We start from the raw sequence: 16350 nt of genomic DNA on the forward strand, positions 1-16350 counted from the left end.
CTTTCTTGCGTCAATACACCCCTTTTGTATACATTACACCTGACGTAGGTATAATGTGGCGCAGGGGTTTACAAAGTGACGCATCTACCTAGTTGCGTCACTTTGTAAATATGACTCAATAAGGTGCATTTTTTACAGCACTGGTGCGTCACAAAAAGTGATGTACCGGTGGCGTAAAAGTGACGCATGGCCTCATAAATGAGGCCTTCAGTCTTCTACTCATGCGTCATATTAAATATATGACGCATTATGTCGCAAGTACTTAAAGATACGTCAGTATTTCAGACGTATCTGTAAGCGCAAAAGTGATGCATTGCTGGAGTGTGTCACAAAAATGATGCAACTCCAGCAATGCATCCTTTCACATGGGGCCAGGCCCATGTGAAAGGGCCTGCATCAGTCTTATGCCTGCTGTGATACAGGCGCAAGATTTGGACGCAACAGCGTCATAAAAGTGACACAGTGATATCTCTTAGATTTCACTGCGTCACCTCTACGACCCTTTCTTGCGTCAATACACCCCTTTTGTATACATTACACCTGACGTAGGTATAATGTGGCGCAGGGGTTTACAAAGTGACGCATCTACCTAGATGCGTCACTTTGTAAATATGACTCAATAAGGTGCATTTTTTACAGCACTGGTGCGTCACAAAAAGTGACGTACCAGTGGCGTAAAAGTGACGCATGGCCTCATAAATGAGGCCTTCAGTCTTCTACTCATGCGTCATATTAAATATATGACGCATTATGTTGCAAGTACTTACAGATACGTCAGTATTTCAGACGTATCTGTAAGCGCAAAAGTGATGCATTGCTGGAGTGTGTAACAAAAATGATGCAACTCCAGCAATGCATCCTTTCACATGGGGCCAGGCCCATGTGAAAGGGCCTGCATCAGTCTTACGCCTGCTGTGATACAGGCGCAAGATTTGGACGCAACAGCGTCATAAAAGTGACGCAGTGATATCTCTTAGATTTCACTGCGTCACCTCTACGACCCTTTCTTGCGTCAATACACCCCTTTTGTATACATTACACCTGACGTAGGTATGATGTGGCGCAGGGGTTTACAAAGTGACGCATCTACCTAGATGCGTCACTTTGTATATATGACTCAATAAGGTGCATTTTTTACAGCACTGGTGCGTCACAAAAAGTGACGTACCGGTGTCGTAAAAGTGACGCATGGCCTCATAAATTAGGCCTTCAGTCTTCTACTCAAGCGTCATATTAAATATATGACGCATTATGTCGCAAGTACTTACAGATACGTCAGTATTTCAGACGTATCTGTAAGCGCAAAAGTGATGCATTGCTGGAGTGTGCCACAAAAATGATGCAACTCCAGCAATGCATCCTTTCACATGGGGCCAGGCCCATGTGAAAGGGCCTGCATCAGTCTTACGCCTGCTGTGATACAGGCGCAAGATTTGGACGCAACAGCGTCATAAAAGTGACGCAGTGATATCTCTTAGATTTCACTGCGTCACCTCTATGACCCTTTCTTGTGTCAATACACCCCTTTTGTATACATTACACTTGACGTAGGTATAGTGTGCCGCAGGGGTTTACAAAGTGACGCATCTACCTAGATGTGTCACTTTGTAAATATGACTCAATAAGGTGCATTTTTTACAGCACTGGCGCGTCACAAAAAGTGACGTACCGGTGGCGTAAAAGTGACGCATACCCTCATAAATGAGGCCTTCAGTCTTCTACTCTTATTTTTACTTTCACTTTCTCTGTTTCTTCACTGCCTTACTTACCTGGTCTCACACTTACTTGTCTTTATCCAGTCTGTATCTCCACTCTTTCCAAAACATCACTGCTATTTTCTTACCCTTCCACCCCCCCGTTCCTTTGCTACATTTTCTTCGCATATCCACATTCCCCATGTTCACTCTCCTTCTCCTCACTCTCCTTCCCCACACTCACCTTCTTTTACTCCCCCTACTTCATTTCCCTTCTCCTCTCGTCCCTTTATGTGCTTTTATTCTCATTTTCCTCTCCTTTATCAGTGCACTCCACTTCACTTACTCTTTTTCATTTTTTTAAGAACACAGCTCTTTGATGAGAATTGGAGTTAGTTCTGAAAAGAACTTTTTTTTTCTTCTTTTTTCCTTTTTCAGTACAGGAACAAAAACAGGGAATGGGAAACTGCTCAACGGGAGCAAAAACAAAAAAAAACAAATTTAGGGCTGGGAATGGCAGCAATGGTTCTCCAATGCTCGAACCATTAGCAGAACACTTTGTTCCCCATAGCAAAATAGCTGATCACAGTCTCTGCATTTAAGAACACCTTTGTTAAAAGCAGGCTGAATGTTCGGAATCAGCTTTTGCGATCGCCCCCTCACCGATGTTGTTGGTCCTCCGGTTGATGTAGAGGCCCCATCTCTGGGAGCCTCTTGTGCTAGAGCCCTAACACTCTCCCGGGCATAGTTCTGGGGGTGCCTCCTTTCTACGTGGCGAATCATAGTTGAATTACCAAAATTGTACTTCTTTCGGGGGTCTCCACGGGAAAGTACAGTTTGGCAGATTTTGCATTCAACTTTTGGTGCATTTACCTTTTTATGCCCGTCAGGTATAGAATTTTTTTTCCAGATGAAATGTTCTTTCACCTTCGGCTGAGGAGGCTCTTCATCGATGAATTCATTTAAGTCCTCACTGCTGCTGGATGTTCTGGCAGCCATTCTCTCCAAAAATTCTTAGCACAGAAAAAAAGAGGTCTTGCTCTCACCAAAGTGAAAGAAGAAGTGAAGGAAAAGGGTGGGGTTTTCATTAGTTGTAAAAAAAACTGTTAGCAACCAATGAAAAGAGTTATTTTAAGGTCACATGACTTGACACGCTTACGCTGCGCGCACCGGAGCGCTTCCGGGGGGGCTTACGTGGCGCAAACGTAGGCGCTTCCGGGGGCGCTTATGCGGCGTGAACGTCGGCGCTTCTGGGGGCGCTTACGCAGCGCGCAAGAGTGACGTTTTGATAGCTTTACGGAAATTAAAATTCATTTTCATTTTGTAAATTATAAATATTGCTTTTATAAGTATGGTACTAAATGTCTTGCGTTATTATTTACTTTTCGTACATATTTTTTTAAACGAACGCAGAAATAGCGCTCTCGGTGCGCTCTCGGGAGAGCTTACCGGTGCGCGCACCCTGAGCGCCCCAGGAAAAAATGATTTTAAAAAAAACATTGGAAAAATATTATTATAATAATAAATTTTTAATAATTAATACTTACACAAAACAGCAAATAAAAAAAATCGTAGGTTACAAACTCGATATAGAAAGGAATTCGCTTTTAAAAAACCTTTGAAATTTAGTGAAAAAACCAGAGGTTTCACAATCGTTATAGTTAGGAATTAGCATTTAAAAAACCATTTAAATTCACTAAAAAACCATAGGTTTCACAATCATTATAGTTAGGAATTAGCATTTAAAAAACCTTTGAAATTCACTGAAAAAACCATAGGTTTCACACTTGTTATAGCTAGGAATTAGCATTTAAAAAACCTTTGAAATTCACTGAAAAAAACATAGGTTTCACACCAGTTATAGTTAGCTGAACAGTTTACTCATTCAAAACCATTGAAATTTCCATGTTATAGTTAGTTGGACTCACTATAACTCGCGCGCCCGCAATCCACTGCTTATGATGTCACATATTACATCATTCATGACATGGTAAGTGACATCACTGATGACATCACTGATGACATCATCCATGTGATAATACGATGCACCTCCTCACACTTTACTCTAACCTTTGATACACCCAGTGTTAAATACAAACTACTATTCCTGTAATTATTGACACACCAATACCAGTAACTACATACGCACTCACTGATTCCTAGGTCTACACACACATCCACTCATTCACCCATTACAATCATTCATACATAAAGACACTCATCAATACAACACTATCATATCCATTAATACACCTATACAGACACTTACATGTTGACACTCCTCCACAAAGTTACTCAAACACCTAGTCAGTTATGCAAACAATCAATCACACTCCCATTTCCTCAACTACAAACTTATACACACTAAACCTTACTTATTCAAACATATACTAACACATACTTACTCTCTTTTACAATCACTAATACAAGTACACATTGATCCATACAGTCACTTACGCAATCACAGGCTCTGATGTTTAGTCATTTATATATGCCAACTCTCACATGCACTGTGTTTTATATATGTACTTACATGGACATGTAGCACTGATATATCCATTCACTCAGCAACACACCCATGCACACAGTCAACCGCCCATACAGCTGTTTCCATATGCACTCTTGAACCCATATACCTAGTGAATCAACTGGTCACACAACTATGCACAGAGTCACACACCTCACAGCCACCCACACACATACTCACCCTCACATTCAAATACTTAGACAACCAATCAATAACCCATATAGCCACTCATATAGCTACTGATCAACACATGCAGCAGCTTACACAACAACAAACATACTGATGCACACATTCAGACAGTTTAGTCGCTAACCAATGCATTCAGTAAGACACATTTAATCACTCACTCATACAGTCAGTCACGCACCTACTAAATCCTTCATCCAGACACTCATACATACACTCATTCTTCAATATGTTAGACACATTTTAACGTTACAGGAACACACATTCACTGGATGATGTCATCAGTTGTGTCATCAGTGATGTCATCAGTGATGTCACTGACCATGTCATGAATGATGTAATATGTGACATCATCAGCAGTGGATTGCGGGCGCGCGAGTTATAGTGAGTCCAACTAACTATAATGTGGAAATTTCAATGGTTTTGTATGAGTAAACTGTTCAGCTAACTATAACTGGTGTGAAACCTATGGTTTTTTCAGTAAATATCAAAGGTTTTTTAAATGCTAATTCCTAGCTATAACAAGTGTGAAACCTATGTTTTTTCAGTGAATATATATTTAAATATATATATATATATATATATATATGTATATATAGTTTTCAATAAACAAAAAGGATGCAACACTTCACGAGATCATGTTCAGTAGATTTATTCACACCACTAACACCAACGCATTTCGAACAAGGTCTTGAATACCATTATATACTAGTATCCTATCTTGCCCATAATGAGGTATTCTGGGAGATGTAGTTCCAAGCACAATATATACATATCATACAAATTAATTGTTCCATAAGTCAAATGTCTCTCACATCCAATGGTGGGGACATTCAATAAACACATATGCTGTTATATTATGCAACGATTGCCAGAGTAGTAACTAGTTCAGTGCACATTCCCATATCGATACATCTTGTTATACCACATGGGTGCTGAGTAAGTGCCAGAGTTTAATATCTTGTAGTATGACAGACAAAGTGTCTACTGTGGACTGGAAGGGCATTTCTTACTGTCCAAGCTATGCAAATCTCGCTATGGGTTGGTGGGAGAGAACCGTAGCTTGATGAGAAGGAAACGAAAAATATACAGAAAAGTTACATCTATGGCATCTATGGCTGCGTTATATAGATGATTTATTTATCATCTGGAATGACACTGAAGGTGAATTCATAGACTACTTTTTCAGTTTAAATCAGAATGACAATGGTCTATCATTCACATGTAACACCAGTGCCACGGCCGTGCAGTTTCTGGACCTCACAGTTTACATTGAGGACAATCGAATAAAAACTACAGGGTACCGAAAACCGACTCCAACCAATAGTATACTGCACGGAAACAGCTTTCATCCCCCGTCTCTGAACAAAAGCATCCCTTATGGGGAATTCCTGCGGATGAGAAGCAATTGTTCCGACGCAAAATAATTTGAGATAAAATCCACTGATACAGAAGAAAAATTCAAAAGAAGAGACTATAGACTGCAGGATATCAAAGAGGGAAAAAGACAAGCGGAAGTGATCCCATGAGCGGTAACCTTGAAAAACAATGTGATACAACCCAATCTAGAGAAAGAAAACAATAAAATCAGGCTGATAATGACTTACAACATTTAATAACCTCACTACTGGGGGTGCTCCAAAAAGTACGAGCGGCCACTGATGCCTAATACGTTGCCCTCTTTTCCTTTTTTCAGTTACACCCATACAAGTAAAAGGTTCTATAAATATGGTATTTTTAAGTATTTAATTGCAAAGAAAATTAGCAATCGCAAAACGCTATGTAAAAATGAGGGCGTGAGGAAAGCCCACTGCCCCTTCACGGGCTATATAAAGGCTGAAACATGCCGACCTATTGAATGCCTGGGAGCAATAATTCCTAAAAGCATCACACTGATCTATTTTAACCTAGCCCTAGATCCCAGAATAATACATTTGTTACAAATAATTTAAAGGCTATTTTAACATACTCATTTAACCCTGCCCTCACTCGCTGCTACCACTCAAAGAGCTCCACTTACAAATATGTTGAGCCCACTCATTCACGTTCAGTGTCTAGGTGAAGGTCCAATGGAAAAAGCATGCCACAGGTGATACCTGAGGGGGAGGACTATATATATATACATATAAACAGACACGCATGCTTATTGAGATGCTGACTCTATTTCTCAACAACAACTTTTTCCTTTTTGAAGGCAGGTGGTACAAACAAGTTATTGGTACCGCAATGGGAAGTTGCTTTGTGCCAAGCTATACCTGTATGCTAATGGGATGGTGGGAGAAACAAGTGGTTTGGAGTGATGTGAACGAACACCTAACTAGACATATTGTGTTTTGGATCCGATATATCGATGATATATATGCATGATATGGGGAGGCAGCAAATCAGAACTGGACCAGTTTTTGAAGGGATTAGTGGAAAATGATTTAAATCGGTGCCTTACCCACAAAAGTGACCAACAGGAGATGGATTTTTTTGATGTTGTGTACAAGTGAGGGAAGGAATGTTATCAACCTCTGTACACAGGAGAGCCACTGCAGGCAACAGTCTCCTACACGCCAATAGCCACCATCCCCACAAACTTAAATGGAGTATCCCATATGGAGAGTTAATAAGAGCCAAACGTAACGCAATACCAACCCAAGCTATGAGAAAGAGAGGGAGACCATGTTACACAGATTCAAGAAGAGAGCTATCCCAACAAAATCCTTAGCAGAGCTAGTGAGAGAGCAGCTGCACAGGACAGCGAATCCCTACTGGTCAAGAGACCAGGAACAAGGGGTGAGACCAACGAGATAAGGATGATAACTGAGTTCAACATTGAGTCGAGCATGGTCCGCAAGACTCTGAGGAAACACTGGCACATTGTTAAAAATGATCCAGTAATAGGAACAGAAGTCAGTGAATCTCCTGTGGTTACATACAGAAAGGCACAATCCCTTAAGGATATGCTAGTCAACAGCTACATGGGCACTAGTAGGCAACAGAGTTGGATACAGCAGCAGAAGGGTTTTTTCAAATGCGGGAAGTGCAAGGCTTGTAGCACAAGTAGGACCAGGAAAACATATCCATTACCCACAGGGAACATAACTAAATTCATGAACTGCAATACAGACTACTGTGTGTACGCCATAGTATGCCCCTGTAACAAAATGTACGTAGGGAGAACAATCTTCCCTGTAAGGAACACAGAGCGATCAGGAATAGCGACCTAAGTTACTCTACTGCGAAACACTGGCTGAAATACCATGACAAGAACACTAACAGTCTGTCTTTCTTTGGTATTGACAGGATGGCAGCGAGTCCCTGAGGGGGAAACAGTGAAAAACAACTGCGAGTATTAGAGTCAAAGCACATCATACTCCTTGATACTAAGAACCCCTTCGGCCTGAATGGGGATGAGGAATTCTCTGTCCACATAGGATGAGTACACCACTAGTTTACTGACTTTCTTCTGCTTTCAAGAGCAATACATGATTTCTCTGTGTATACTGTGTCTCGGAGAGGGCTCTCCACCTTGACACAGTATTAGCTGGTTGGAAAACTTCATAGGAAGCATAGCCTGCTAGATCCCCCGACCTCTCCCTGTGGGTCTTGGACGGTCTAAACAGCCTTAAATAGATAAATCCCAGGACTAAGCCACTTACCTCACCAAGTAATTCACATGTTGAGGATCTGCCCAGCCTGCATATTTTATCTTTTTTCGTTTTCTTGTTATTTTAATTCCTTTCACCTCCACCTTACCCCACTCAACGGGCACTTGCCGTCACCGTACCCTTCCCTTTCCTTTCCCCCCACTCCAATGGGAAACCCTCCACTATATGTCAGAACACAGTTTTTTACTCGGGTATGAGAATGTATTTAGGGACGCACGATAGTCCATGTGGGTTCAACAGGGAGAAATCTTTTTTCCTCTTCTTTTCTGTATATAAATTTAAAGACCATGCATATGTTGTTCTTCGGTAATAGGAAAATGCTGTGACAAATTAGGCCACATGGCCATGATTGCGCTTAAATCTGACAATGAACAATTAATTGAACTGCACCTTGACTTCGCCGAAATTTAGTGGTGAAATATCCTCTTTTGCAATCAATGTATTTATTGCACATCTAAGGGTAATTTTATTTTATAATTATGTGTATATATTTTTCCATTGTCGGGCGCTTAAAACAAGCAGGCAGTGAGTCTGTCTTCTCCACCCGTGCTTCAGTTATGTGCCGCTGTCTGAAATGTGACATGCCAGATGTGCGAGTATAGGCCCATTGGTGGGCTTGAAACATCTCAGACAGCGAGACATAACTGAAGCACACACTACAAGACCCACAAACCAACGCGGACTCATTTGAGTCGCCCATTGGAGGGCTCATATTTTTAAGTGGGAGGTTTGGCCTCTATGCCAAAATGACTGTTGCGCCGCTGAAGAGTGCAATGAGCACAAAATGTGTCCAGCATGAATGGACAGGCATGCTGTAAACTGCACTGCATCCGCCCGCCGATCCGGCTTTTGCCTCATGAAGGTTGCTGCAGTGGATGTCAGAGTGCGTCTCCAACAGGTGGGAACCTTGGAGCTTTGATATATATATATATATATATATACTTCCACAGTGACAACGGTTTCAGTCGCTCAAATAAGGAGAGCACTCATAGGAATTCCAAATGAGAAATTTAATGTGCAGACCCTTCCCCGCACGTACAGACGTGTTTCGGCGTTGCCGCCTTCCTCGATGTCGGTGAGTGTAATCTAAAACCACCATTTTAAAGTGCATAGTGTGACGTAAAATTAAAATTCATTAACAGCGAAGATGTCCAAACAAAATTATTGTGACAAAAATTGGTTTAAACAGCAGCGGCCATCTTACAGCGTTCCTCTGGCATTGAACATTAGGTTTATGCAATTCTTTTTAACAGTGTATATACACTTTAAGTCTGAGGCAGGTCGTATGATTTACAAAAGGAAGAATAACACTGCAGAACAAAACCTCTAAATATTGAGCGTCACCTTTTGAAATCTTATTGGCAATATTTTTTTTTAATTCTTATTACTCAATACCATGTACAAATGACACCATGCCTTTCATTTACCTAATAATTAGCTAAAATAAAAGCCCTGGATGGGCAAATCTTACACCTGGTAGAGAAGTTTGTGGGCAGCCTGTATAAATAAGAAAATATCTCTCCTTAATGGATAATTATTCTCACAGGGCTTTCAAAGACAATATATGACTCCACATGTTTGGACTTTTCAATGGATAGATGGCATCCATTTATAATTTGTTATGAAGTTCAGGCTCTAATCGTAAGGGCACCTCATGGGGGAGAGACGGAGTACTAGTCTAAATGAACCCAAAGTTCTTCTACAGTATTTAGATCCACTGGTGCCATGGTATTTAAATCAATGATGTATTTTGATTCCAGTCTTCATAGGTTCCTGACCCTGTCACCTCCTCTCTCATTCTTGGGGGCCTGATCTATGCAGAAGAATTTTACTAAATCACAGTTACTGTTTTGAGCAATCTCGAAGTGCCGTGCCAATGGATAAGTTGGATCTTTTTTGAGATTGCACGCATGTGCTCTAAAATTAGCTTTTTTGCGGGATGGATCGTGCTCCCCACATATCGCTTTGGGCACGGACCCTCTAGACAGTACACCTTGAATTCTGAATTGCATTTTATACTTGCACACCTTGCACTTCATACAGGGATAAAATCCTGTGATGCTCACTCTTTTTTGGATGGATGTGCAGTAATGACTAAAAACTAGATGATCGTTGATAGACTTGCAGCGTTTGTACGTGATCAGTGGTTGTGCGGGAATTACACTTTTCAAATCAGATCAAATCTGTCTGGAGGACATGCCAGTTCTTTTTGAAAATGCGTACCACTTGTTGGGACTTGGAATTATAATAGGTGATCATTCTGGCAGGCTAGGACTCACCACTTAGACTTGTTCTGCTTGATATTTTGGGTACAAGTAATTCTGATCTGGAAATCATATCAGCTTTCTCATCAGCTGCGCCTAGAGTCTGATGTGAATATCCCCTAGTTTCAAAATGTTTGAATGCTTCTGCCTTTGCAAGGAGATATTCTTCTGTTGCCATGCAATTGCGTTTCAACTGTAGGAGCTCCCCATAGGGGATGTTATTAATAATACTCCTAGGGGGAAAATTCCTAGCGTGCAGAATAGAATTGCCCGCTGTGGGTTTCCTATATAATCGGGTCTGAATGTTACCTTCTGCAATATACACTTTCAAATCCAAATATACAACACTGGTGTTACTAATATGCCCGCTGAATTTCAGATTAAGGTCATTGGTGTTGAGAAAAGCTTTATATTCTTCCGCCAAGGTGCAGCTGCCATGCCACACGATGAATAAGTGATCAATGTAGAGGGCCCACAATATGACATTCTCAATCCAATTGTCTGGTGTGTCCCTCTAGGCCACGTGCTTTTCCCACAAGCAAACAAAATAGTTTGCATAGCTGGGGGTGAAGCACGTGCCCATTGCTGTTTCCCGTTGCTGCCTATAGAGTTGGCCTGCGAAGATGAAAATATTATTTTCTAGGCAGAATTGCACCATTTCTAACAACATGATATTATGTTGTCAAAATCTCAGGGGACGTTTATCCAAGAATCATTTGACTGCCTGTATGCCCTGTTGATGATTAATACAGGTATACAGGCTTGTGATATCCAATGTTATTAGTAGCATGTCCTCCTCCCACATGATTCCCTCTATCTGTCTTAGAAAGTCCTGCGTGTCTTTGACATATGAGCTGAGACTCTTCACCCATAGCGCTAGATAGGAGTCAATGTGGATGGAGCAGTTTTCTAAGAAACTATTAATTGATGCCACTATATGCCTCCCATGGGGGTTTCATCTCATCCTTATGCACCTTGGGAAGGAGGTAGAAGGACAAGAGAACTGGATATTCGCATAGCAGAAAATGTAATTCATCAATCTCTAACATCCCCTCCTCTCTCCAAGTTGCCAGACATTGATGGAACATAAAGATACTTTGCACATAATCAGCTCTATTGACAGGTAAATAGCACTCTATCTTTTAATTGATTCATAGCTTCATCAAAATAGTGCTCCCTGGAAAACACCACAATATTTCCCCCCTTGTCCGAGGGCTTGATCCCTAATGAATCATCATTTTTCAAAGAATATATAGCTTGCCACTGTGCTAGGGGGATATTGAACTGTGTAGTGTCCGTTATTTTATTGTCCTCTAGATGTTTAAGGTGTACTATGACAGCATCATTGAAAACGTCAATAGCATTGTAGGGTGTTTGTGGAACAGTTATCCATTTGTTTTTAAATCCACTTCTGCCACTAGACTGGATTATCCCTGTTGTCTCTAGACAGATGTCATAGTCCATATTAGTGGCGAATTCCAGAGAATGTAGAGTGGGCAGGGTTTCAAAGTCGTCTCCAGTAAGTGATTCTGTATCTGTTGGGCCAATGTTCTCTCTAGTTCTGGTTGGGGTGGATGAAGTAGATGCACTTTCTGTCATTTTAATTTGCGAATATACTTGAATAAGTCAATCCTCGCTTCAACATAGTCGAACTCTGCCGTTGGGCAGAATGCTAGTCCCAATTGCAGTACTTTGGTTTGATTGATAACTGTTTTGGTCTCTACCTACTGCCCCGCTTCCTCTTGCTACGCGTGACTCTAGGCAATGGCACTTCTTCTCCTTCCTATCGTGCCCTGTCTTGTTTCACATTTCTTTTTTGCTCCAGCTGGTGCGTTCTGGGTGTTGGTCTTTGGTGTTTTTCTCGGATGAGTCGGTACTCCTGAAAATAAGTTGGTTTTACACTTCTTTTTCTGTCTCCGACCCCAGTTGATAGCTCCCCTTCAGATGTTTCCACCTCAAATTCCGAGGTGTCTCTGTATATATCTATATATATATCTATATATATATATATAGATATATATATATATATATATATATATATAGTTTCATTATTCACATCATCTCAGAGAAAGTTTACTGTCTGAGAAATTGTGAAGCAAACACCGATTTACCTGGGTGCATTATGCTCACCTGTCTCGGATACAGGCAAGACAGACACTGTCAGAAATAACTGGGTCTCCCCTCTCCTTGTGTTTATTACATAGTAAAATAGGGAAGCCGAGGTAATATAAAGATGTTGAGGAGCTTAGTCATGAGCTATCTCCACATAAGTCAAGAGAGCCTAAACTAACATCCTACTCTGCAAATAATATAACAGTAATTTGTGCAGGTATATCCATTATAACAGAACAATATTAAAAGAAATGTGCTTCAACTTTCCTACACATTGCCTATTTCCCAAAACTTCTTTTGGGGGAGTGATGCTCAAATATCTTATTAAAGTTGTTTTTTTTCTGTCCTTTTAAGTTACTGCAACTGAATCAATGTGTTTGGAATCAGCTTTTCGTCATAGACTGTTCCAAAAAGTAGAATCTAATATTGAACATCCTATTAGGTTGATTGGACCAATGCAAGATAAAATACATTTGTAATTAATTGTTTTAAATGAGAAGAAATACTTATATGGTGTGAATAATATTGCTGAGATAGTTTTCTTTTGAATGCACCTATTCCCCACATGTAGTTCAAAAGAACTAATATGCATTGAACCTGAACAGCAAACGCAGACACCCCATACACCCCATAACTAATTTTAAAATGGCTCTAATGATATTTGCCCACTTTTTTGACTTGTTAGCCCCCCGAACTTTGGGGCCCATCAGGAGAGGGAGGGGGGGTACAGACCAACCCGAGACACAATTTAAGGTGTGACAAAGGCCGCTTCATTGGAAGCAGGTGCACCCTAACAATACCAAAAACCCTTGGTCTGTGCCGTACAAAACTAGGCCTAACTAAATATGCATTACCTAACAACCCCCCGCCCCCACCCTTAAAATGGTTCCCCCCGAAGAACAACATACCATAATTGCAAACTGCACCATGCCTGGCTAACTGTTATATACTTGTCATATGTAAACCCCTCCCCTCAGTCCAGGAACACCACAATCCTCATATCCTGACCCCCCCCCCGGACTAGGAAAAAGCACCACTCGAAAGCCCCCTACGGCTTTCGGCCCCCCCCTTAGGACACCTGCACCCTCGGATACCTACGCTCCCCATACCCAGTCCGATGCCCTCGTCAGCTGCACAATATATAACTCCATCCCCCACTGGGACCACTGGACACCGTCCTCCTCAAAGAAAGACACTGCACCATACCCCAACTCCGGTGCTCCAGCCTACCCAAAAACGTCTGTCTCATAAACCCCCCCAAGTCTCTACCAATCGTCCTTCTTGTCCTGTCAAGGGCCGCCACCCCCTCTGCTCCCCTCCAGCCATGCCCAGGGACAAACTCCGCCAGAGGACCTAGCAACCCTCCCCCTGCTCCCACATCTCCAGTCAGCCCCATTCCAACCGCTTCACCAGAGCTTATCCCCTGACACTGCACCAAATCCGCTCCCCCCAAATGCATGACCAGCACAGCAGGGCCAACTTCCCCTCCGCACAACCTCGTTCAATGCTGGAAATCACTTGTGCCAGCGCCTACCCCCTGTACCCCCCCATGACAACCCACAACTGGTCGAATACCACCATTTGCAGTCCTTGTGCCTGTCCTTGCCATAGTCGATGAAGCCAGCCTGTGACAGAGGGGAGTGTAGTGATGCGCCAGAGCCGTAAGATGTTTTGGACCGCCGAGCCTAAAGCTATGTCTGCCTCTACGGGATTTGAGTGGATACATGAGTCTGTTCGGGAGGCCTAATAGAATCTATGCCGGGAAGCGCGGGAGTTCAGTGTCAAAATGGGAGTCAATCTCATCCAGCACTTCTTTCCAATACGGGGCAAGCAGCGGGCAATCCCATAGAATGTGTGTAAGTGTGCCTTCTAGTTTGCACCCCCTCCAGCATTCAGCACTTCTACTCCTATCCATTTCATGTATCCGTGCCGGTGTGTAGTACCAGTAGGTAGAAATTTTTGTCAGTGTCTCAGTGAGCCCCATGTGGTAAGCTGAGTGTCGTGCCCTGTGGTATATCTGCTCCCATTCTCTGTGGCTCAATGTTCTGCCCAGCTCCCGTTCCCATTGTTCCCTCCCCGGATTATAAAAGTGAAAAGAGGGTGGTTGCAGTATCTTGTAGAGGTCCGTAATCAGTTTTGAATCAGTCTTGCGCGTCATGAGCTATTTTTCATACGGGAGTAGTTGCCCGTCAGCCGCGTCCCGTACTTGTGGTTGCGAGGCCCAATGGCGGACCTGCATGTAGCGGAGCCTATCAGTCTCGGGGAGCGAGTGGTCCTGCCGGAGGTGAGGAAAGGAAACAATCCCATCCGGGCCATATATATGGCAAAGGGCCCGCCACCCGGCTGCTCTCCAGTGGGTAAAGGCTCCCCTTTCCATCCCCGGAGTGAAATCCGGGTTGTCCACCAGCAGTGTGAGTGGGGACGGGAATGTAGTAAGGTTGTGCACGGAGTTGGTCGCATCCCAAACACCTAGGGGTACTCTGGTAACGAAAGAGGCGTATAAATTTGCAGGCCGATGAGGCCGGCGTAGGAACGGCACCTCCTGAAGGGGGCGGCCCGCCACTGCCTGGTCCTGGAAAAGCCAGTGCTTATCAGATTCCCACCTGCTCCATTCTACTAGATAGCGCAGCTGGGCCGCCTGAAAATATTTACGAAGATCCGGGATCCCAAGACCCCCAGCCTCAGGAGCCAGCATAGTAAGCGATCTACGCATCCTGGGTTTCTTACCCTGACAAATAAAGCGCGAAAGATCTGCCTGCGTCTGCTGAATCCACCCGGTGGTGGGCTGGAGTGGCAGTGCCCTGAACAGGTATAGGACCTGGGGCAGGATCGTCATTTTAACCGCCGCTATCCGGCCCAGCCAGGAAAGGGTACCACGGCCCCATCTTCCCAGTTCCTCTCGGATCTTCCGACCTAGCGCGGCGTAGTTTGCCGTGACCATGGCCGGTAGGGTATGGGCCAGCTGAATCCCCAAGTAGGGGACCAAATCCGAGGACCAAATTAGTGGAAACAGCCCCTGCAGGTGAGATCTAGTGGCTGGTGTCAGGGAGACGTATAGGGCTATGGATTTCTCCATGTTCATACGAAATCCCGCAACCTCGGCGAAGGAGTCGAGCTCCTCAAGGCACGCCAGAAGGGCGGATCTAGGCTCATCTAGTGACAATATAATATCGTCCGCGTAGAGGCTTATAGTGTGGGTAAAGCCTCCAAATCCTACTCCCGTCACTGCCCGGTTGGAGCGTATCCGCTGGGCAAAAGGCTCCATATAGAGAGCGAAAAGCAGGGGCGAAAGCGGGCACCCCTGCCTAGTACCCCTCTCGATGGCAAAGCTATCGGAATTGTGACCATTCACTCGTACCACTGCGGTCGGGAACTTATAGCAATTGAGAATCATGGAGCAAAATTTATCTCCCATGCCCACCTTCAATAGAACCCGTTCCAAAAAGGGCCAGTGGACTCGGTCAAATGCCTTTTCGGCGTCAATCGCCAGCATCATCCTCTCGCCAGGGACTCGGGAGGCTTTCTCTATGAGGTGGACAATCCTCTTGGTATTGTCGTCTGCCGTCCCGGGACAAACCCGGCCTGGTCCGGGTCTATAAGACCCGGTAGGTGGGGGGCCAATCGGGCCGCTAGGATCCCGGTGTATAGTTTAAGATCGATATTCAGGAGAGAGATCAGCCTATAGGAGCTGCAGTGTGATCGGTCCTTCCCCAGTTTGGGGATGACCGTGAGAGTGGCCCTCAGAAGGTCAGGTGGGATGGCCCCGGGAGCAGTGAATGAGTTAAATAAGCGAGTGAGCAATGGGGCTAGGGCCACGCAAAACGTTTTGTAGAAGAGAGACGAATATCCGTCCGGGCCTGGAGCCTTGCCATGCTTAAGTTTAGCGATGGCAGAGATCACCTCCTCAGGTC

Source organism: Lissotriton vulgaris, chromosome 1_1 (assembly GCF_964263255.1).
Source record: "Lissotriton vulgaris chromosome 1_1, aLisVul1.2, whole genome shotgun sequence".
NCBI lineage: Eukaryota > Metazoa > Chordata > Amphibia > Caudata > Salamandridae > Lissotriton > Lissotriton vulgaris.